The 23,889-nt window shown below is 44.7% G+C and overlaps 1 protein-coding gene across 1 annotated transcript in view; it reads left to right on the top strand.

Annotated features, from left to right (window-relative positions):
- The window catches only part of CLPTM1 (CLPTM1 regulator of GABA type A receptor forward trafficking), a 423,589-nt gene that overhangs the window by 83,953 nt on the left and 315,747 nt on the right, over positions 1–23,889 (top strand). The gene's annotated exons all lie outside the window — the stretch shown is intronic.

The raw sequence follows: 23,889 nt of genomic DNA, 5'->3' as shown, positions 1-23,889 counted from the left end.
TACAATCAACTGGATGACTCAAGAATGTATGGAGCAGTGCTTGATGTTATGTTATCTTGCTCACAGTGATGAAACAAATGTTATTCTATTAATAAAGATACTGTAAGAGCTGAAAATTAAAAGACAACACTAACCGATTTGTCGTAAAAGTTGTGCCAAAGAAAGTGGCAAAAGTGACTGCTTAGTGAGGAAACTCTTGAGTGCAGGTCGAGGGAGAAGCCAACATCACTATCCACTAACTGGGAATCAGTGGAAGAGTGAGCACTAAGGAATGCAGAACTAAACAATAGCCACCACATGTAAAATGGTGTGTTGCCAGCAATGAGGGACGGGCGGACACAAAGTAATGCAAAAAACGTTACTTGACCAGCAGTGCATTGACAAACTCAAAAGATCAAATTGACTTTTTATTGGCATAGCATAAATATATATGGATTATTGTGTTTGTAAATGTTATTAGTGATAGACCTACCAAAAAACACATAGAGGATGATATTCTTTCCACCTTGAGCTTTAGAGCGTGCTAAATGGGCAGAATGTCCGTCTTGCAAAATTGTGTGAAATGCTAATCTTGTAGTTATTACTGAAGATTAGTGCAAGAAAACACAAGTGCTGCAAAAAAGAGCCACTTTGGTCCTATCCTCTTGCGTTATTCCTGTGCTCCTGTGATAAGATTGCTAGCCTAACTGACTTCAAATTATGAGGTCTGTTGTAATGGTATCATTTTGGCAATTTCATTCAACAAGCACAGCATAAAATGTGACTTTCGCTGGGGTAACATATTTCTTAGCACGGTCTGATTATTAGAGCCTGGATGGAAGCCTGAATGTGTAGTCCAAAACTACTGCTGCATTGTGAAATGTGTGTGTGTTGTGGGTGCGGTCTGTGCCTAATGCTTTAAATTCCAGTTAGTCAACTTTCTGGTAAATGAGTTTACCAGCGTCATATTTCTCTTGAGATTGAAATTGTTGATAAGTAATTTGATTGCTTTTGTTGATTGGGTTGTGAGATAAGTTTCCATTAACAATCCACCTGCTAAGAGAGAAATTAGTTGGGTGAATCTACCAGTTCAAGTATATTTCCACTAAAAACTATTCTAATGTCATACGACTTACCTGAAATGGATAAAAATATACAGTATAAGTATTTTCCACAATTTTCTCACTATAATTAACTCTACTGCTTGTAATGCCTCTGTGGAGGTTTTAACTACCTTTCCATATGACACATATATGAAATGTTATGAGCATGGCTTGACCTCAACTGCTTCTGCCTTTGTGTCCCCATTTTGCAAACAATAATTGAAAGGAAATGGTTTTAAATTTAATGACTTTTTTCTAAACTGTAATGACCTTAAAATAGCTATAAAATACTGCCAGATAATTCCCTCCTCTTGCATATTGCCTGATTTCAGCAATATTCCATGCTAGAAATGTAATGTTACCGAATATTTGCCCACTCCGGTCCCCATAAGTAGGTATTTAATCATCCAACCACCTTTAAAATGTCATTGTGCCGTCTCTGTGTTATCTTCTCTTTGTGTGCTATCAATTCCTTTACTTCCTTCTGTAATGGTATTATAGCCCTGAGATACAAGGGGTACAAAACATTACTTCAAGTTAGTGCCTAGAAATGTCTGACTGCCTTAGTCCTAAAGAAAAGAGTTCACCTATACCAATCGTACTGTTAACAGAACCTGTGGTTAGGGCATCTAGCAGCCATACATGTGCCTCCTAGAGGAATGTTTTCCAAGGCTTTAATTGAAACTCTGTTTGCTGAATAAGCAGGACTGATTTCTGCAGGGTCTCCTCAGACCCAAGGGATGGACACTCTTCCACCCACCTCCCTGGAGACACGAGGGAGGCAGTGGAAAGGCATATCAAGACCCACCATCCCCGTGACCTCATTAGGTCTCCAAAGCCTTGACAGTCAGAATGGTGGGTGACTTTGTGCCGTCTACACCCCCTCCTTTTTCTCTTCTTCTTGGATGTCTACATACATCCTGTGTGTACAGACATACAAGAAATGATTCTTTCAAGAAATAATACAAAAGCAATTGGCTTCTATTCAGCTACTAGGCCTTGAAATTGAGCTTGAATGATGGCAGAGGTTCCCCAAATGGCGTCTTAACCTTCATAACTTTTTTCTGGAAAGTGGATCTCTAGTCCTGTACCACTGTATGCCAAAAATTGCAGGTATTTGAATTCTCCCAGTGACACATTTTCGTAAAAAACTATTCCAAATGACATTGTGTTGCACTTTGAACCTCATGTGCCACATGTAGTTTGCTATCATGATACCCAGCAGTGCTGTCCGCCAAGAATTTCTAGACACAGACACACACCTTTTTTTCCATTCAACTTCAGGCATATCTATCAACCTAGAAGTTTCACATTTACCAGACACTGTCCATTAGCCCTAAACACCAACATCATACACCCACGATCCTCAGCGAATAAGAGAGGACCATCTAATAAAGAATCTGACCAGAAAACAGCTCCATATGGCATCTTCATGGTATCGATAAAACTATAAATTTAAGTTCCAAAGCAGTTTGAAAGCTACCTGATCCCAAGTGATCCTACGGTTCATACCAGTGTTAGAATGTGACTTTTACACATTGGAATGACATGAAGTTCCGCTTTAGCGATCCAGCCCTCTGTGATATTTAATTGCAAATTTAGTTCTTCTGATGCACAAACTATTTGAGCCCATCATTTTTTGGGGTGTAGATTTTTAAACATTGGAAAGAAACCATTTTGGTTAGCATCAACTGAGTCATGAGAGCCTGCGAGCTCCGTGTTATTTATTCAAAAGAAACCTACACAATAAAAAAATAAAAATACAGATGTAGGAAGCTGGCTCTTTATGTGATATAAAAATCTGACATACCGTGTAGAGTCCAGAGGTTCCCTTATGAGTGGACGGGGGCTTGCTGTGCAATCCCAAAGTGCTCTGATAGGGGATATTGTGGGCGAGCAGCCTTTGGCTAAGCACAGAGGAGTGCAAGACATTTGCAAATACCCACAATAATCAATAACTTATGCACATGATTCATGGAGATCCACACCAGTTTATAAAAATAGCAAGAATCTTTAGATATATAATATATATTTGTTTAGTCATCAGACAAAAATCCTTCAGGTAAGTACATTTCTAAATCTACATTCTTTTCACTTAAAGAAAATGGACACTTAGTGCAATTTTTGAGTTCTGCAATGTTATCCAATGGAAGGATGAACAATTCTCTAAGTAGGTACAGTACAGCGACTTGTAGCACCAATCTCCAGGAGTTAAGGTGAGTGGTGGGCGAGGTCCAAGGCAGCACCAGCAGTACACCACCAGCGACACGGAGGTGGCCGGGTGCAAAGTGCAAAACAGCGCGGGAGCCCAGAAGGTTTCTTTGGAGATCGGTCAGTGTGAAAAGATGCTGCAGGCTCTGGCTGGAAGGCCAGTCGGGTTGAACCAATAGGGAGGGTTTAAGTCTTGCAATGCTCGGGGTACCTGGGGTCCTCTTCTCCACAGTTGGCGGGGGGTGCAGAGATAACTTTAGGCATCTGGTTTTCTTACTGGGACCAGTCACTATCGCCGGTGGTCTGCGTCCAGAGGCTGCAGGTGGTGTTGGGGAGCCCACGAGGGGAAAACCACAATAGGCTTGAGCTCTCAAGGGCTGGGGGACCTTGTGACACTATTGGTTAATTTCAACTCGGTCTGGGGGTGGTGACCGTTGGAGTGGATGCTTTAGGTGTCAGATTTTGGCGGTTCTGGAGGTCTCCGAGTCTTTGGTTCGTAGTTCCTGCAGGGTGCAGGAGACAGGTCTGCTGTTTCTGGGAGGTCTTGGGTCTTTATCGTAGATAGCCAGTCCTCCCCAGGTTGTGTAGTCATCAACTGCAGGATGGGTCGACTTTGGTGCAGTTTTCGATGAGGAATGCAGACAGACCGGCAGGGTTGGTACCAGATCAGCTGCTTCTTCTATCCTTTGTAATTTTGTGGCTCTTCGGTGTCCTCTCTCTTCTTAGGTTTTCAAGATCTGCTTCTCTGGTGCCAGGGACTCCTCTAAAAACTGAATTTAGAGGTGTTGGGGGAGTGCAAGCTAGTAGCCAATGGGCTGCTGACCTTTGGGGTCACTATGCCCAAATATGACCATTCCTGAGAGCAGAAGCTCTCACCCTAGAAGGTCAGAACACTGTCTCAGGTGGCAGGCTGGCAGAAACCAGTCAGCAAGGACACCAGCGGCTGGTAGGATTTGATGGGGCACCTGTAAGTTGCCCTCGAAGTGCATGTATTGGTAAATCTAATCACTGGAATCAGTATGTGTTTATCAATACTAGATGTTGGATTCCAAACATCCGTATTTTCAGTGAAGCCATCATGTAGCTAAGGGACTCGTTTTCACAAGTGTCCAGCACATATACTGGTAGTAATTGTACTGGCCAGCACAAGGGCATGTCTGTTCATGCAGATACGGCCACACATGCAGTATAGTGCACTCTGCCTTAGGCCTGTAAGGCCTCCTGGAGGGGGTGACTTGCATATATTGCATGCAGTGTCTGCAGGCTTAGCACACGGAACCAGAGCCAGGGTAGGAATACGGCTAGTTGCCCGCCGCCTCCCGTTGTAAGCAATGACTTGCGCGGTTGAAAAGGTCCAGTAAATGCAGACCTACTATTTATGGGGTCACAGAACACTAGGTGAGTGGGACTTGGTATTCACATGCAAAGCTGGTAACTATTGTATCTCATAATAATAAGAATCAAAAGGAGAGGGAGGAAAGGTACTGGAGCCAGTTCACTTCCCCTGGTGTATATATGTTTTATCAAAGAGAACTAGCTCTGGAGTGGGTGCTCCTAGCGTATGTTTGTTTTGGAAAGGAACACATTATGTTTATAGTAAGGCCCACCCTCACCAACCTAGTTAGTGACATGCTTCATCATCGGCCCCCACCCAAGGCACCTAGTGCACCTCAGGTGTGCTACGACGCCTGGATACAGCGGACCTGGTATTGTGCCATGAGAGTGCTGTGAAAGGAAGTGAGTGAATGTTAAAAAGGCTGTTCTAAGGGTCCCTGGGATAAAAAAATTACTATTTTAATGACTGTGCCCTTGGCAGTTAATAAAAACGAGAGTCTGATATTTAAGGAGATCTTAAGATAACTCCAACATCCTAGTCGGTCAACATGTTTCAGCCATGCTCTCTTAGTGGTATGGCTTTCTTCAGGACCTATGTGTTGTGCAAAGTGAGTGGTCTAAAACGTCTTATTAAAAGACCATATATGTGACACACGGGATAAGGTGTGATATGTAGTAGAGGAGAATTTCCTCTAGTGGCGCTTTCATGTGTTGAAGGAAAAAAACAAACAAACATAAAGATAAACATTTAACATACTGATATAGTTGTTTCAGGAGCGGAATGTCCTTGCTCTTATGCGGTCAAAGGCACAGTGAGGACTGGGTGTGGCATAATTAGTTATAATACACGCCTGGTAATTTATGCGGTACCGAGTGGTAATCAATATGTGCATAACGTAGTGCATTGTGTAACTTAAAAGCGAAAAAAGCAAAGTATCTTACTCGGACAATATCCGGAAAGTGCCCCACGAGTTCCATGTGGGTGCCCGACCTGTAGTCACACTCTGTGACACACAGGGGTGTGGAATTTATTAAAATATCTACTTGTCCATGAGGCAAGTTGTTTCATAAATCTACTTGTCCTGTAACAAAATCCACTTGTCCCTTTGGTGCCATGTGGTTCAGCGACAAATTATGGCAGCAATGTCATTATATAAGAGATCTTATATAGCCTCTCTGATTATGCCAGGGCTCATACCATAGTATTTTTTCAATACTAGCAATCCCTTTATGTTGCCACGTTTCTGCAGATCTACATACTGGGACTGAAGGTAATGGTAAGCAATAGTTCCAGGGTTGGAATGCCCTTTGAATCTGTGCAAATCTACTAACTTGCATGTTTTAAGGATTTTCAACATACTGAGAAATGTTGGAAATTTACTCCCGACAATGGCAGACGTAAACCTTCTTCCAGAGTTGGGAGAAAAGTGGGTAATGGGAAAATGACCTTGCAAACACTCGGTTTTTCGCATGAGCATATTTGCTCATGATAAACTGCATTTTTCAAATATTTTCCAGGAGTACATTTCTTGCCTACTTCTATAAATTCTTGTAAATTAACGAAAGCCATACAGCTATACTTAATGCAAGGACATATACCAAGGGTGCACTTTTTAGACTTTCTTTAATATTAGGGCCCCTAATTTGGTCTGGTGTTAACCACAACCTTTTGTGTTTGTTAAAATTCTCTCTCCCTCTCTCTGTATCGGCTGGCTTCACTGTGAGTGACGGCATTAAGCTCTTTCACAAGGAGTATATTGGCACACAAAGTAGTTTTGTTCAGTGACAGTAGCTAATGAGCCAGTGTGTGCTTTATTTAGACTTTTTTTTTTTTGCTTTAGCCAATGCTTGTTATGGTGAGGGCCCGGCAGCTCTCACATCAAGAAGGCTTTACAAAAACCATGCCATAACTTATTGGCTAAACTAAAAAGCTGATCACTAATTTCAGACCTACTGGCTTTGCCAATGCTAGTTTATTTTTATGTTTCTCATAATCTTATTGAAACTGGTTAAACTGATTTTCCTATACGAATATTTTTGCGAAATACTAGCATGCATCAACACATTTTACTAAATGATGCTACAAAGAAACGGTACCTGAAATTTCACAGTAGTTTAGCAAAATGTTTTTTTTCCTACTTTCATTTTTTTAGGAACATTTTATATTGAAAGCAAAGAGTCCTTAATCTTGCTCTCAAGCTTCTGCAAATATATGCATCTAATCAGAAAGCATTCTGGGAGCATTATGCATAGCCTCATATTGCTAAACTTTGAAACTGTGAGTACACATTTATATACTGTAACCACTATCAGTAGTGCGATCAGAACCTACATTTACTTAGAGCGCTCACCCTAATAATAAAGGCTTTCAATTAATGAACCATAAATACAAGTTTGAACAGCATTAACATAGGCACACAATTAATAACTTAACTTCAGGCATTGCCCTTCCATGGCACTTAATGTGCTACTGCAAACTGGCAGCCAAAGGGTTTGTGCTGCAGGGGGTTGGGCCTACTTGTCCCAAGGACAAAATAGACATTAAAACTTGTTGCCCTTGACCCCAAACAATATGTCCTGGGCGTCGGGCTATAGGAATTCCACATCCACTGGACACAGATTAAAAGAGGAGACGATTTAAAATTTACCCGCATGCTTGGCTGTGAGAGCATGCCAGCAGCGGGGTGGAGATGCAGTGTTAAAGCATACCCCCCTTAGGATGTTCCCACTTGCTTCACCAAAGTCTAGGAGTCTTCTCGATACCTGCTTCAGCTGCCATGGAGCTCCGTGGTAGAATGAGTGGAGCTGGGCGGTGGTTTAAATAATCTGCTGCTTCCAACAGGTGTCAGCGAGTTTGGTTAATTGGGAACCGCTGTGACTGGTTCAGTGAGTCTCAGGTGCTGGTTTAGGCAGTCTTCTGATGAATCTACAGGAGAGAATAGGCATAGAAAAAAGACACGCCCCTAGAGAATAGGCATAGAAAAAAGACACGCCCCTAGAGAATAGGCATAGAAAAAAGACACACCCCTGTGGGAATTTGAAGTGCTTGTGTGTGCAGAAAAAATAAACTAAACTAAAGTTTAACTCATAAAAGAAACAGAGGCACTGCTAAATTCAGCAGGTGTTATTCTCAATTCAAGTGTGCCTACTAATTGTGGCTTGAAAAAAATCAAGTGTTTTTGTGTTAATTTGGAACATATCACAAAAGAGAAGAAAGGTTGAGTGTAGTGTAGACATACACTTGGATTTGCACTGTCATGTGAAAAAAGGATGTTTCTTTTGTTAGATCAAGTGGTGCTCTTGACACTAAGGTGGTTATGTAATTTCTAATTTTGGGGTGGCCTGTTTGGAAGTTAAAACAGGGAGTGTTGCTCACACTGAGGTGATTATATGATGTCCAGGTTAGCCTTTTTGTAAGGCAGAAAGATTTTACGTAAGGTGCTGTGGTTCAGGTTGGATTCAGGCTATTCCAGGGTATGTTGTAATTTAACCTTGTGACGTTAGTGGATAGACGAGAAATCCAACGTTGCTCCTTAGGTAGTAGGATCCTGTCATTTGAAAGGTTCTGGCTGTTGATATGTTGTATTACAGTCCAGTTTAGGTCATATAATCACCTCAGTGTGAGCAACGCTCCCTGTGTTCCAAATAACACAAAACATTCTCAAATGTTTTCAAGCCACAGTTAGTAGGCACACTTGAATTGAGAATAACACCTGCTGAAGTTAGCAGTGCCTCTGGGTCTTTTATGAGTTAAACTTTAGTTTATTATATTATTTTTTTTCTGCACACACAAGCACTCCACAATCCCACAGGGGCGTGTCTTTTCTCTGTCTACTTTCGCACAGGGGCGTGTTTTTTATATGCCTATTGTCTCCTGCAGACTCATCAGAAGACAGCCTAAACCAGCACCTGAAACCCATTGAACCAGTCACAGCGGTTCCCAATTAACCAAACTCGCTGACACCTGTTGGAACCAGCAGACTATTTAAACCACCGCCCAGCTCCACTCATTCTACCACGGAGCTCCATGGCGGCTGAAGCAGGTACTGAGAAAGGTCCTAGACTTTGATGAAGTGGGAACATCCTAAGGGCGGTATGCTTCAACACTGCCTCTCCACCCCGCTGTTGTCATTCTCTCACAGCCAAGCATGCGGGTACATTTTATATCGCTTTTGTCTCCTCTTTTAATTTTTGTCACATAGTGTGACTACAGGTCGGGCTCCCACATGGAACTCATGAGGCCCTTTCCGGATGTTGTTTGAGTCAGATACTTTGCTTTTTTTGCTTTTCGTTTTCAAGTTGCATGATGCACCACGTTTTCCGCATCTTGATTACCACTCGGTATCGCATAAATTACCAGGCGTCTATTTTAACTGATTACACCACACCCCTTCCTCACTGTGCCTTTGACCGCATAAGAGCACGGACACTCCGCTCCTGAAACAACTATATGCGTATGTTAAATGTTTTTCTGCATCTTTATTTGTCTTTTTCTTTCCACAAGAAAAAGCGCCACTAGAGGAAATTCTCCTCTACCACATATCACACCTTAGCGCTTGTGTCACATATATGATCTTTTAATAACACGTTTTTAGACCAATCACTTTGCACTACAAATAGGTCCTGAAGAAAGCCATACCACTAAGAGAGCATGGCTGAAACATGTTGACCGACTAAGATATTGGAGTTGCCTTAAGATCTCCTTAAATATCCGACTCTCGTTTTTATTAACTGCCTAGGGCCCACTCATTAAAATAGTCATTTTTTTATCCCAGGGACCCTTAGGACAGCCTTTTTAACATTCACTCACTTCTTTTCACTGCACTCTCATGCCACAATACTTGCTCCGCTGTATCCAGGTGTCGTAGCACACCCGAGGTGCACTTGGTTCCTTGGGTGGGGCTAATGATGAAGCATGTCACCAACTAGGTTGGTGAGTGAGGGCCATACTATAAACATATGTTTCCTTTCCAAAACAAACATAAGCTAGGAGGACCCACTCCAGAGCGAGTTCTCTTTGATAAAACAAATATTGCATCTCACCATATTCAGAACCAGCAGTTCTGTAGTGTTAGATTTGAGATACTCTCTCTGAAACTATAGGTCCTGACGAATTGCCACCAGACCCGTAGGAGCTACTACAGGCAAGAAACACGCCTCCCTTTTACACCACATATGTCCTTTAGGACTATTGTATCAGGTTAGGGTTTTTTAGGTTTCGCCTGGGGCACGGAGCTCCTAGCTCCGCCCCCAGGAGAAATCTTATGTCTCTACAGTGTACTGCTTAGTCCCGCCCTCTGTTCCATTGGCTAGCTCCATAAATGGAGGCTAGCCATTGGAACAGAGATCTGTCCGTCATGGCCGGACCAGATTCGTGGGCGTTCCGGGGATTTTTACTCATCCCGCCCCTTTAAGAACATCATTGCGGCGGTGGGCGGGTTTACTTTTTTTTTTTCTCAATGTTTGTTTTCGCCATTTCGGCGAAGATGGCTGCCGGGCAGTAGCTTGTTTAAGATGCTGCAAAGTGTGTCCCGACCTTGCAGCGCCCTTTCCCCGATGTCCCAAAGGTTCTGCGGCGGCGAGTTCACCAAGCTCCGAAAGCGGAGCATTTATTATGAATGCCCTCCCTCGGGTTTACTTTTTTTTTTCTCAATGTTTGTTTTCGCCATTTCGGCGAAGATGGCGGCCGGGCAGTAGCTTGTCTTCCAAAGCATACATACAGGGAGCCCATTGCACACTGTGCGCGCTGCTGTGATTACCCTGCCCTTCAGAATTGATCGTCGCTGCTGGGGGTGAGGAGACCGTCTCCGCGAGAGCCATGGACTGTCAGCGCTGCAGCTGGAGAGACAAGGGTATTGTACTGGTGCTAATTGCGCCTTGTCTTCCAAAGCATACATACAGGGAGCCCATTGCACACTGTGCGCGCTGCTGTGATTACCCTGCCCTGCAGAATTGATCGTCGCTGCTGGGGGTGAGGAGACCGTCTCCGCGAGAGCCATGGACTGTCAGCGCTGCAGCTGGAGAGACAAGGGTATTGTACTGGTGCTAATTGCGCTTGTGACGCCTCGCCCACTGTGTTTTTAAGCCAAGAGACGGGTATTTATTTATTTGTAAGCTCAGCAAAGGAATTCTAGCTCCTTATTTCTGTGAAGAGGATGTAGCGTTACAGAACATAAAATACCGTGGGTTTCAGCTAATAAAACAGTTAGCATTGATAAAAGGCATTGAGGGATGTCATGAGTGAATGTTTCTTGAGACTGAGCGATTTTAATTTCAAATTCATTCGATTCAATCTGAGGGGTATTCAGCTTGTTTAATTGATGCTAACCTTTAGCCGGTAGTGTTGAAAGAGTGCTGGGTTAATGTTTAAATAGTCAAGGGCAGGACCTGAAGTGGACAGTGATTCACAGCGTAGAGTCATTCAGTAAGTGTGTTAAACTCCCTTATCTGGTTCCGATAGCATCTACATCTACATTTACATTTGGGAGGGTTGATAGTATGCATATTTTCAATCTATATAGGCAACATTTATATACTACCCTCGCCATGTGCCCTTTGCTATTTTACGTTGCAAATCCGTGTCCCCAGCTCACTGCGTAAGTACCCCCACCCCCGGTAGGAGACACTCAAATAACTCCTCAAATGTAATTCCTGTTTAGGTTCTTAATTTCGAGTTGTGGCAACCATTTCCTTAGTGCACTTGTTGGTGGAAATGTTTATAAGATGTTAAATATAAAAAAGACCGATTTTTTTTCTCAAACTCCATTTAACGTTTCCATACTTTTTCGATCACATCGCACAAACTGATTTGCTTGTATTTTTAGGTGAACACATATAAAAGTATACGTATTAAGAAAAAAAAACGTAATTGTGATTTGTAGGTATGTTTGAGCTTTACAACAGTACAGTGATGAACTCTAAATGACAAGATTTGGTCGGAGTGGCTGTGAAAGCCTTGGAAAACTTCAAGCACTTAAATTTCTCTAACACAAAAGAAGCTCAAATGATTCAGTTGATGGCGACCAGTTCTTCCACTGTCCTAGTATTGTATTGTAATTGCATTTATATATGGCTTACTACCCCTGACGAGGTGTCGAAGCGCTTTTTCGGAGAGTAGCACGCTACTCCGGGACCCATAGAGGATTAGTGTTCCTGCAATCCACCAACAGTGGCAGCCTGTCTGAGGGATACAAGAGGTTATTCATGGAATGTATGCTTTTCTCCCACGGAGTAGGCCCCAGGAATTGTAGGCTTCCAGTATCCAATTTTAACATCTGTTTAGGGACTACTACTTTTCGCTTTGGTTAAGAGCCTTTAAACACCGTGCGGGATGTTTTCAGTTGCTCTGAGCTCCGATCTCTGTTTGTGTAAACAGGGCTGTAATTCTTATCTCCTCACATTTGCTGTCCATTCAAAAACAGAGATCAAATGTCAGACACTATTTTCGTTTTCAAGGTAATTTTCTTTCACAGACTTCAAAGAGAGAACATTTTTCACGTCCCCCCAAAACCATCCTGCTTTGCTGCTGTGCCTGCCCTTTTAACAATTCTCATTTTCCATTTCACTTTTAACTTTCTCATGGCCCCTAGCTGGAAAAGACCAGCTGTTGTGCTTCGATCGGAGCTGCTGCAATCAAACATGAAACTTGTTTTTAAGGCACTTCAGAAAAGCGGGCGGCCTCCAATTCGAGCTTCTGGAGGGCTGACTGTTGTGAACCAGACATCTTGGCAAGAAAGATGCTTGGCCAGCTCTCTTGCGTTCTGCAAGGTATGCACTTCCACAAAGCACCCCAAATATACTTGTTGCCGCTACCTCAGAGGAGCAAGCGTACAATTTGGATGACCCCACTTTAAGTCAGGGCATTAATAAGAGGCACAGAGGAGGTCTGCGAAGTGATGTTGATTTAGGCAGAAGGATTTCAAAAGTAAATAATCGCAGGGAGAACGGAAAACGTGAAATACGAAGTGGTCGCACTTCACTGGTAAAAGCACTCCGTCCCTGTTAACAATAGGCCATCAAGATTGTTAGGTCATGTCCGGAATCGCTGTTGCCTTTTCATGTTTGTCGCATGTACATGCTGTGGCTGGATGGTGGGTGAAACAGGGTGACATAAAAAGAACATAAGAAGGCGTTCCTTACAGAGGCCGGCTGCACATGATTTTTGTTACTACTGCACTTTGTCATTTTTATTGAATTTGATACGGAGATTTAAGACGATTTTTCATTGAACCCCACTGTAATAAGCATTACTAACATGCCTCCCCATTAACCGCCCCGTACAATTTGTATACTCTTGTTTTGAATTGTTTTAAAGTCAGGGAAGGCTATACTTATCTTATGCTCTTAGTTTGTATTCTATAATCCCTTACTGTAATGGTAGCATTGATGAGTCTCATTTAGTTTGATGGCAGTAAGGACCTTTACGCAGTTTCTGCTTTAGTGGATGTGCCACAGGGGCATTTATTATGGGCTCAGCACCACGATGGGGCCCTTGTTGTACTCGTTTATGTGTGATAACACACATAACATCCATTTCCTCTTGTATCGTTTCCTTTGCTTTAATGTGACCCACTATATGAAAGCCGCCTCTCTCTTTTTCCATTGCTGGGGGTTTCTTCGCCCCTTATGTGATAGAAAGGGCCCTTACCACCCGAGTTGTTGAATGATATCAGTTCGAGGGCAATGTACAACAGCTGTGGTTTTTAGGTTTCGCCTGGCGTCCGCTGCGCAGCAGCGTTCGCGCAGGCAAAATCTAATGTTAGAACATACTGGCTTTGGTCCCGCCTTCTCTTGCATTGGCTAGCTCCATAAATGGAGGCTAGCCATTGGAAGAGCGATCTGTCCGTCATTGCCGGAGCAGATTCGTGGGCGTTCCCGCAATTTTTACTTATCCCGCCCTCTTGCTATCGTCATGCGGCGGTGGGCGTGTGTGTGGCTCTAGGTGTCTGTGTGGCTCTGGGTGTGTGTAGCTCTGGGTCTGTTTGACTTTGAGTGTGTGTATGGCTCTCGGGGTGTGTGTTTGTGTGGCTCTGGATGTGTGTTTGTATGTGTGTGGCTCTGGGTGTGTATGTGTGTTTCTCTGGGTGTCTGTGTCTGTGTGTAGCTCTGAGTGTGTGTGTGTGTATGTGTGGCCGCATTGTGTGTGTGTGGCTCTAGGTGTGTGTGTGGTAGTAATTGCTGTCTGCTAAACTCGTCCGTAGGATACAATAAGTCTCACATTTGAGAGAAATTAAGCAAATGGCAATGTAAATACCAATGCCATTTACTTCTCTATTTCCTAAACCAACACATAAATACAAACTTTGTCATTTACAATGCCAATAGCTCAAACTTTTCCAAAGGCGAAACCATTGCATTGTAAATGCTTGTTGTTTTTAGTTAGGCTATTGCACGCTGGGAATAACATTTAGGCAATAGACCTATTTTAAGACACCACTCTACACTCACTTCACTACCTAGTCCACACACCCACATGCATGCACCTAACTGCTTAATCAAAAAAAGATCTCCGCCAAAGAGCCCCTTAGCTGGTGCCCGTCAGACATTGCAGCGCCGGCTCAACGAGGAGCAGGCCCATTGATGACGCTTGACATCCTTTGGGGTGTGTGAGGGCACCTCTTCACAGTCCTGAACACTCCCACTTACACTTAGAAATTGCACACCAGTCAGATATACTAACACAGGGTTGTGTGCCATGTTGTGTCTTCACTTTTGTCTGCAGCAAGACACGCAGCCTACAATTACAGTCTGCATCAGTTGGGTGAGGGGTCCCTTAGGGTGGCATAATACATGCAGCAGCCCTTACGGGACCCTCTTTGGTACCCTTGTCCTAGGTACCTGGGGTACGATTTACTAGGGACTTACAAGAGTGTTAATGGTATTTTCAATTGGGGGAGCAATTGTTCAGTTATGGGAAAGAGGTCTGTAACTGGGAACTGGATAGTAGGAACCCAATGCACTTTAAGTTAAACTTATATTGAATACCAGGCAAAAGGATGAGGGTGAACATGTCAAAATGGGACACTTTCCCACGGTGTGTTCAGCTAGTCTCCACCAGTTAGTATAGTTGCAGGCAAGACTGGAGAATCAACAAAGCATTGGACAGTTGTTACATTTGATATGTTCATTAGAATTGTACTATGCATATTTGTTTCAATGTTTCATACTGTTTATGATGTACATATACATTGTATTGTTTTAAGTGCTTAGAAATTTCCACTGCTCTTTTGTATTTTGGAATGCTTCATAGAAAAGTCAGTTACCATTGGACATTTACGTACACAGTCCTGTTGTTACTGTGCTGCCTAATAAATAATCATTTATAATATACTTGCCTCTTTGTAACAATGGCGACGAGGATGGGATTGGGGGTGGGGGGGGGGGTCCCTTTTTATTCTGCAGAAATTTGGCTGGTGGATCAAATTGCATGTTATAAGGTGTATTGGTAAATCCAACACTGGCATCAGTGTGGGTTTACCGATACAAGATGTTTGATACCAAACATTACTTTTTACAGTGAAGCCATCATGTACCTGGGAAACTCGTTTTCACCTGTGTCCAGCACATGTTTTAAAATGGCTTCCCTGTCCACTTAAACTGGCAGTAATAGGACAGGCCATCACAGGGGCATATTTTCTCATGCAGGTATACCCTCACATATATTACTCAGTACCCTCCCATAGGGCTGTCAGGCCTGTTGTAGGGGTGACTTACAAATATCACATGCACTGTTCAGGGGTGTGGAATTTGATTAAATATCTACTTGTCCATGGGGCAGGTTGCTTCCTAAATCTACTTGTCCTGTAACAAAATCCACATGCTCCTTTGGTGCCATGTAGTGCAGCGACAAATTATGGCAGCTATTTCATTATATAAGAGCCCTGATATAACCTCTCTGATTAGGCCAGGGCTCATACAATAGTAGTGTTTGAATACTTGCAATCCCCGTATGTTGCCACGTTTCCGCAGATCTACATACTGAGGCTGAAGGTAGTGGTAAGCAATATTTAGTCCAGTATTGGAGCTTTCATAGATTCACAAGCCTGAATTATTCCCCGTCGTCGAGACGGGAGTCTCGGGTATATAAAAATGCAATGCTTACTGTATAGCAAACTGAAAAATGGCCTAGGCCCCTTTCGCAACCCATAACCCTCGTTATGTAAAGGAGACCAAACTTGTCTCTAGACCAATCCGATCTCCTCACCCTCTAGAACACTCCTGAGAGAACCTTTTGCCCCTCAGATTTTCTACTGCACGTTGTGCTAGGGAGTCTACTTTGAGCTCTGCTCAAACTGTCTTTTCAGCCTTTTTGAGGAACTTTGTTCTTTCATCTGCAGTTGGATTTGATAATACTTTGGACTGTCTTCAAGTAAATTCTTTTTAGAATGTCTAGAAAAGAGTAGAAGGGTCTATTTGGAGCCTGTGCTACCTGCTCAAAGAAGAGGCTCTACACTGATGTCCATCATGAAGACTGCATTTACTGTTTATACCCTGATCACCAGGCCAAGGACTGCAAGGTATGTCGCACTTTCTCTAGTAAGACTCTTAGAGATCGCGAGGGACGCCTTTTGATATGGCTTCAGAAGCTAAAGGCCAGAAAGGAGGTTATCTCTAGTGACAGCTATGAGGGATCCTCCTCTACATCTAGGCGATCTCAAAAGAGAAGAAAATCTCCGACAACTCAGTCCTCAGAGGAACGTCCTGGGAAGTCCCTAAAAAAGACCACTAATGGGTCTTCTGGGTGTAGTCCTTCAAATATCTCCTCAACCTAAGGAAAAGGAGAGTAAAGGACACACTTCTGGTGAAAAATCATAAAAGAAATCTACTTCTGAGCCATCAAAGTCACCACCTCAGGTCAAAGAGCCCTTTAGAAAGCCGTCTTCTATGCCTCCTGAGGAGAAATCTAAAAAACCTACATCATCGACTAAGAAACCATCGTCCACGACAAAGATAGAGGTAAAGAAAACGGCAAAGTCAACATCATTGCATATGGTGATGCCGACGGCGTCCGCGTCGACGGTGGCGTCGACGCCGGTAACCTCGTCGACGATGATGGCAGCTATGACGACGACTGGATCGTCGGCGACGGTGATGACGAAGAGGTCAACGACGGGAACATCGACTGTTACTATGTCGTCGATGACTGAGAGCGATCTACGCCTGGTGTCGACGACTGCGTCAACTACAGTAGTGTTGACGGCTCTGTGAAGTTGGCCTGGTATATGCTGTCCACTATTCTAGTGGGCACCTTGCACCAGTCCAATCGACCCTTATTGATCATGGTTGTAAAGTAAACCTTATAGAAAGCTATCCTAGGGGTAGCAATGGAGAGCAGTCTTCAGGCTAAGACTCCAGAGAGTGAATTAAGCTAGGTGTTTTACCAATTATAATCCCTTGAGCACCAAATGAAAGCACACCACACAAGGTATATATCTAATATATATGTATTTATTCTAAACACAATCCCTCTGGACTCTTTATGAGGTCAGAGGTAAAAGTACAATACAATGAACTTAATTAGCATACGATAAGTTGCACAGTATACGTTTTGCCCTAGGTGCCTCACAAACCATATAGTAGTTAAATAGTGGTATAAGAACCACGTCTGAGATGGAAAGCAGGCCTCGGGCCTGGGGAATCGCTGGGGCTTCTAGGATCAACCAGAGGTTAGGAAGTAGGAGGCCGACAGGAGACGCGTGCAGTGTATAAACATAGCCGTGGGTTACCATTGACTTTCTATGGGAAACTAACAAGTTACAAATTTACAATTTAAGGACACTTCTAGGAGAACTACGATGGAACCCTTTTAGACTTAGACACTTGGAGGGCCAATACCCTCGAGACTACCAGAGTACTCTTGTTACCTCACCCATGGAAGCCAGGTGCATAGGTGTCTTTTTTGATGTCTGGTTTTGTCGTCAATTCCAATGGAGAGCTGCGAAGAAGTGCTGCAGGCGACCAGAGGAAAAGTGTCCGGGTGGATCCAAGGATGGATTGAAAATCTGAAGAACCTGAAAGCAGAGGAGACCGAGTCTGGGCCACTAGCCAGTGACCAGGGCGACGATAGAAAGATGCCACCAGATGTCGGATGATTTCAGGTGAAGCTTGTCTCTTCAGCCACGTGGTCCAGGAGGCGTCCACGACTACCAGGAGCTGGATTCGAGCTGTCCCACGAAGTATCTAGTTGACTGCGGTGTTGGTATCCGGATTGGACCCAACAAGCCTTGGCAAACGCAAGATGTCGAGATTGGCTTTGGTGCAGACCAGCAAGGTCTGGGGCGCTTCTTCTTTGCAGGGAAACTGGAGCAAGCCTGGAGCAACCAGGAAAGCAAGTTTGTTTCAAGATTGGTCTTCTTGGGGGCTCACTAGCCAACGGGCCAGGAACCTCGAAGACGCGGCAAGCGGAAATGCACAAAGCGGGCCCACGGGACACTCGTGGAGTCGGGGGCCTCTGAGCTTCAGTGCAAATGGTGCTCGGGGCTGGGGGTTCAAGCACCCCAATGTACAACTTTGTGATACCGTGGGAAGTCGTGCAGGTAGCAAAATGCAGGATGTCCAGGAGTTCCAGTCCCATGTTTCTCGTGTCCGCCACGGGTCTCAGCTTTGCTGTGAGCGAAGGTCCGGGGTCAGAGATGTCTGGAAGTCTGTGTCCTGTGTCGCAGATTCTTCGGGAGTCTCGAAAATGCAGAACGGCAAAGGTGCTGTTGGTGCCTGATTGAACAGGGTGGTCACTCCTTGACCACAACGGAGATGTCTTCCGTCTTCCAGTCGAAATGGAATGTCGAAGGTCCAGGATATATGTTTCAGAGTTTCGTCCAGGGTAATATAAAGTCCTAGGGACTGGGATCCTATACTTATACTAAGTTTAGGGGTTGGACTAACTTTAAGGTCCCTTCGATGGGTGGACCTGGGGAGGGGGTGGTAACACCTCTTTCCCTTTGTCCAGTTTCGCGCCAGAGCTGGGGCAGAGTGCCCCAGCAACCGGTTTGAACTGGGAAATGCATGGTGCACCTTGTCTGCCCCAGGCAGTGTCTGGAAAGCATTCACTGAATGCAGCCCTCCCTGCCCAAATACACAAAAGCCTCTCTGGGGAGGTGCCAGCACCTCCCTGGACAGGAAACCTATTGTCCAGGCCTCCCCTGCAGGAGTTTCGGAGGGCAGACTCATGTCTGTGGCAGCAGCATCCATTTTGTGATGCTGAGACTCTATTTCACTTTAACCGGGTTTACCAGTACCTACATGTTTTCTCCCTCTAGAAGGGTGCAATGCTACCCCCGCCGCCAGGACTGGCGGGGTGGGGCTAGTATTCCAAAGTGTTTGACACCTTACACGACATGTTTTGATAAAGCCAAACCAAAGTTAGCATTAACCGCGAGCATTATAATGCACTTAAGAGTATATTATATGGCTATATCATAGAACAGCTATAAGGAGATGGTTCCGAAAGCTGCCGAAGGGCTCAGCCCATGCTAGGGCACCCTCTCACATAAAACCAAGCACTCTACCTCCAGGATTGTCGAGGTCTGCCTTGGGAGTAGCTTATAGGTGTATATGTGTCTATATATAGATATAGGTATACTATATCTCAGTAAGGGGTGATTACACCACCTTACCCAGGCTGTAAGAACAGACCTGTGGTGTCAGTTTGGAAGGCTAACCAGGGGGTGCACAATACATGCTGGTGTACCTATGCCCTGGGTACCTATAGTGCACTATACATGGGCTCACAAGGGTGACCCAGTAACCAATCTGGTATGTACCTAAAGTACATGGAGTCCATTTTATAGAGAAAGCAGATAGACTGGGGCCCTGAATAGCAGGGTCCCAGGCCAAGTAAGTCGAAAACCAGCAAAACAGCAGGCAAAATGTGGGCGTAACCATATAGTCAGATATCCAACTTTCTACAACGGCGATCTCGTCACGGGCTCGTCGACGAGAGAAACTAAAAAAAAAAACAGCTATTTGTTCGTAAGAAGGGGATTACACCAGAGTTCACCTCCCCGAGCAAAATTACTCCTTTGGTTTCATCACATCTACTGGAGGAGAAGGATTCAGAAGAGAAGGAGGATGACGGACCCTTTGGTTATGCCAGTAGTCCATCACAACTACATATAAAATGCCAGCAGGATGATTACTAAGAGGGATATGGAGAGTACCAGAACCCCTCGCAGCAACACTATCGACTAGTGTACCAGGAGGAAATGGTTGCTATGCCATCCTCCATGATGATGAATCTGCAGTTTATGCTGGCAGACTATAAAAAGAGATTTTTGCTGACAATAGCCTCTCAGGAAATTCCCATTTCACACCCACGTTCCATCCCTGCTACTCCAGTCAGAAGCAGAGAGTCACTACAGGAAATTACACCTTCAACACCAAGTTCAACACCACCAGAATCCGGTTACCACGGACAATGATGACCAGGAAGAGGGAGAAATAACGGATCCCAACTAGGGGTGGGATGACTACCTGATCCCATCTCCAGCATCGCCGACACCAGTACCTGCTGATTCCCCACCGGTGAATAGCCGCAAAGATTCCAGATTCAAATGGCTACGACTCAGACGGAATGCTTCCTCTATAATTTTAAAGAGCCATACCATAAGTCGGTTTGATCCAGACCAATTGTCAACAATTTGTGGGAAGAAGGCTTGAAGGTGATGAAAACACAGACGACATTTACACCTTTGCTCGGTAGACTGGAAAAGAAATATAAGGCCCCTTCGGATGCACCAGCGTGTTTACTGGGCCATCCTAAACCGGATTCGGTAATTTCCCAGGTGGCGCAATAAAAATCTAAGAATCCATCGGCGCCAATATCTGCACCTCCAGACAAGGAGGGAAGACGTTTGGACATTGCGGAAAAGAAGTTTTCCTCTGTCTGTCTCTATGTAGAACCGAGGCACAAGAAAACAAAGAAAAAACTTGGCAAAACGCGAAAGGGGGCATGGTAGACACACCGTGACCCCCTAGGCCTGTTCAGGGGGGTCCCACAAGGACCCCCAGGGCCCAATTTTTTTTTTTTAAATCTTGGGATGCGCGGATCTTACGCGCATCCCGCGATTAAAAAAAAAAAAAAACGGTCTTCCGTGCTAAATATTTTAATTTGCCCCCTGGGGGGGCAAATCCTGGGGCATTATTAAAAAAAATAGAGTGGGGGGGTCCCAATCCCCCCCACACTGCCCAGGGACCGCCAGCCCTGGGGTTCTTAGATAATATATGCAGAGGGACTCACTGGGCCCCCCTGCAGCCCCACGGACCGCCACCCCCCTAGGGCTTGTTGAAAATAGGTGGGGGGGCTCTCATGCCCCCCAGCTCTGGGGACCACCACCCCCGGGGCTTTTAAATATTAGCTGGGGGGCTCTGAGGCCCCCCAAGCCCTGGGGGCCGCCACCCCCGGGCTCTAATTTAATGTATGCATAGGGCTCACGGGGCCCCCCACAGCCCCGGGGACCGCCACCCCCGGGGCTACTTTGAAATGGGTTGGGGGGGCTCTCAGGCCCCTAGCCCCGGGGACCACCACCCCCGGTGCTCCCACCCTGCCATTGCTAACTGCTTTGCTTCATTGAAGCGAGAGCAGGGAAACCTGCTCTCGCTTCAATGAAGCAAAGCAGATTGCTTTTCCATATGGGGAGCAGCATGTTAGCTGCTCCCCATATGGAAAAGCATTGCCGGCTCCTGCAGGAGGCGGGGACCCGGCGGGACCGTGGGAGGATTGGGGATCCCCGCCCCGGTCCCCAGCGGTGAGGGCCAGCCCCGGGGATGGGGTCCCCGGGGCTATAAGTGACCCGGAAGGGCGGCCCCCTAAAAAAAAAGGCCCCGGGGGATGGGGTCACCGGGGCCATAAGTGGCCACAGGAGGGGGGCAAGGTAGCCCCCCTCCCTATTTTTTTTTTTTTTTTTTTTTTTAAAAGGCCCATGCCCCAGGGGTGGGGTCCCTGGGGCAGACAATGGCCTCAGGAGGGGGGCCACGGAGCCCCCTTCCAAATATTTTAAATAAAAACATTGGGGGCAGGCCCTGGGGGATGGGGTCCCTAGGGCCAACATTTTTTAAAAAGCGGGACTACACAGCCCCCCTTCTTAAAAAAATGTTTTTTTTAAAAATGGGATCGTGGCCAGAGGCCACGCCCCCTTATTGCACCACTCTGCAAACGCACCCTTGGAGCGTTTGCAGAGGGGGAACAAATTACCCTTGAATACTGGGGGTCCTTGGGGGCCAACTAGCACATCAGGTACCTCCAGTATGTGCCAGGGGGCTGCCTTGCAGAGCGGTGTTCTGAGGGCCACGCCCCTTTTTACACCTCTCTGCAATGCAGCTCTGTGGCGCTTACTGGAGGTAGCTGGTGGGCTAGTTGCACCCCAAGGACCCTCAATATTCAAGGGGAGTTAATCTCCCAACTTAAAACGTGCCACGGGGCGCGTTTGCAAGGTGGTGAAGGGAGGGGGCGGGACCTGAGTTCACATGTGTGCAAACACGCCCTGTGGCGCCGTTTAAGTTGGGGAATTAATTCCTTGTCAATACTGAGGGTCCCTGGGGGCCAACTAGCGAACCAGGTACCTCTAGGAAGCGCCACGGAGCTGCGTTGCAGAGTGTTGTAAAACGGGGCGTAGCCTCTGAACACCTCTCTGCAACGCAGCCCCCTGGCGCATACCAGAGGTACCTGGTGGGCTAGTTGGCCCCCAGGGGACCTCTGAATTCAAGGGCACTTAATCCCGCAACTTAAAACGCACCACAGGGCGTGTTTGCACACGTCACCTCAGGCCCGTCCCCTTCCTTCACCATTGTACAAATATTCCTCTAAAATCAGCCGAACTACGAATTCCGATTTAATCACTTGTTATCAGGAGTGACCTCAGTGCGGCATCTTTTAGCCCAGCACTGACCCTGCAAATTTATTTCTAACCATACTTACCAGTAACTTGTATTTCCTTGCATAGGAATCCATTGTGTGGTTTTCACCAGAAAAGTTTCTAAGTGTCTATTTTCACAAACTACAAATATCCCTAAAAAATTGCCTGTATGACTTAAACGCATTATTTCAACTGTTTACAGGAGATGCACCCGTGCTGGATCCAGGAGCCACGGCTGAGTAAGAAAAAGTAACGTTAACACTACTTACCTGCTAAGTGAATTTCCTCCCATAGGATAACATTGGTGATTCTATGTGAAAAAGTTTCATAGTGTCAACTTTTAAAATACAATAATATTCCTTAAAAAACACTGCTGTAACCAAAACGCTTTTACTCAACTGTTTACATTAGATGTCCCAGGACTGAATCTAGGATCCACACTATGGTTAGAAAAGTAATCCAAAAAGTAACTAATTGCATTTGACTAGAAATTCATATTGACCTCAATGTTGCATTGTGTCTGAAATTGTGTTGCGCTTTGCAACAACTGTAACTACTGTACTTAGAAGACTATTGCCTATTTGCAAAGTATTTAAACTAAAGTAATTCATTCTGAGAAAGTATATTTTGTAATGTAATGTATAATGTAATTTAAAATATATATCTAAAAAAAATTGTTTAAAAAAAAATGTAGAAAACCACTATCAAAAAACATAAAAATAACAATACATTTAAAAATTGTCATTTACGATACCTTTGAAATTCACTGAAAAAACCATAGGTTTTAGGGGTGTTATAGTTAGCTAGACATTTCACTCGTATAAAACCAGTGAAATTACCCTGTTATAGTTAGTTGTACTAACTATAACTTGCCTGCAATCCACTGCTGATGATGTCACATATTACATCATTCATGACATGGTCAGTGACATCACTGATGACATAGTTGCCTAGTTCATGGTTTTGGGTGACATAACAAATTGTGCTATGATTTACTGCTCGCTATTCTGATTCAGGCATGTGACTCTATGAAAGCTCCAATACTGGAGTAAGAAAACAAGTTGCTTACCTGTAACTGTTGTTCTCCAGTATTGGAAGCTTTCATAGATTCACATGCAACCCACCCTCCTCCCTTGAGAGGCTCACCTTGGATTGAGCACAAAAGGTGTCTATGGCACAAGTGCGCTAAAATCTGAGGAGCAAACGGTTCTCTCAGGGGTGTTCTAGAGGGTGAGGAGATCTGATTGGTTTAGAGACAAGTTTGGTCTCTTTTACATAAGGGTTATGGGTTGCAAGAGGGAACAAGCATTTACAATGCAACGGTTTCGCCTTTGGAAAAGTTAGAGCGATTGGCAATGTAAAGGACAATGCCATTTATTTATCTGTTTTCAAAACCAACACAAATACAAATG

Source organism: Lissotriton helveticus, chromosome 9 (genome assembly GCF_964261635.1).
Source record: "Lissotriton helveticus chromosome 9, aLisHel1.1, whole genome shotgun sequence".
Classification (NCBI taxonomy): Eukaryota; Metazoa; Chordata; class Amphibia; order Caudata; family Salamandridae; genus Lissotriton; species Lissotriton helveticus.
The sequence above is the reverse complement of the archived record's forward strand: the minus strand, read 5'-3'. Positions and strand labels throughout refer to the sequence as shown.